This window comes from Galeopterus variegatus, unplaced genomic scaffold, assembly GCF_000696425.1.
Source record: "Galeopterus variegatus unplaced genomic scaffold, G_variegatus-3.0.2 Scaffold7269, whole genome shotgun sequence".
NCBI classification, from domain to species: domain Eukaryota; kingdom Metazoa; phylum Chordata; class Mammalia; order Dermoptera; family Cynocephalidae; genus Galeopterus; species Galeopterus variegatus.
Window position 1 is genome coordinate 11,798 of NW_007733380.1, and position 501 is coordinate 12,298.

Here is a 501-nt window from a genome sequence, read left to right on the forward strand (position 1 = left end):
TTAGGGATTGTATCAAGTGGCTATGACTTTATACTCCTCAGAACCCAGAAGCTAGAGGATGGATAGTAGAATGCTGCTGAAGGGTAATCTCACCTTTGTATGATCTTGCCTATCACAAGCAACAGCTGAAAAGGTATAAGAAGATGGCTCCTGCCTCAGTTTTACCTTCCAGATCTCCCCCAGTTTGGCTAATCTGCAGAACTGAATTTGTATCCAGAACCCTGGCTTCACAAGAATCTAGAAGATAGAATGGAGGTTAAGCGATTAACATCAAACACAGTGTTCTTGGAGGTTTTGCTTTTAGGAGGGAAACATGCCTGCCCTCAATAGAAGTTCAAAACCAAATATATCTTTATTTCAGGTTGGAGATTTTATCAGTGAGCCAGATAGGATAGACTTTCCTATTCTCTTTTGCTGGCTGACTTTACTCTTCCTACCGCCCATACATGTAAGCTTTTGCTAAAATTCATTTCTAGCCATCTTCTTTTCTGCTATTTCTGT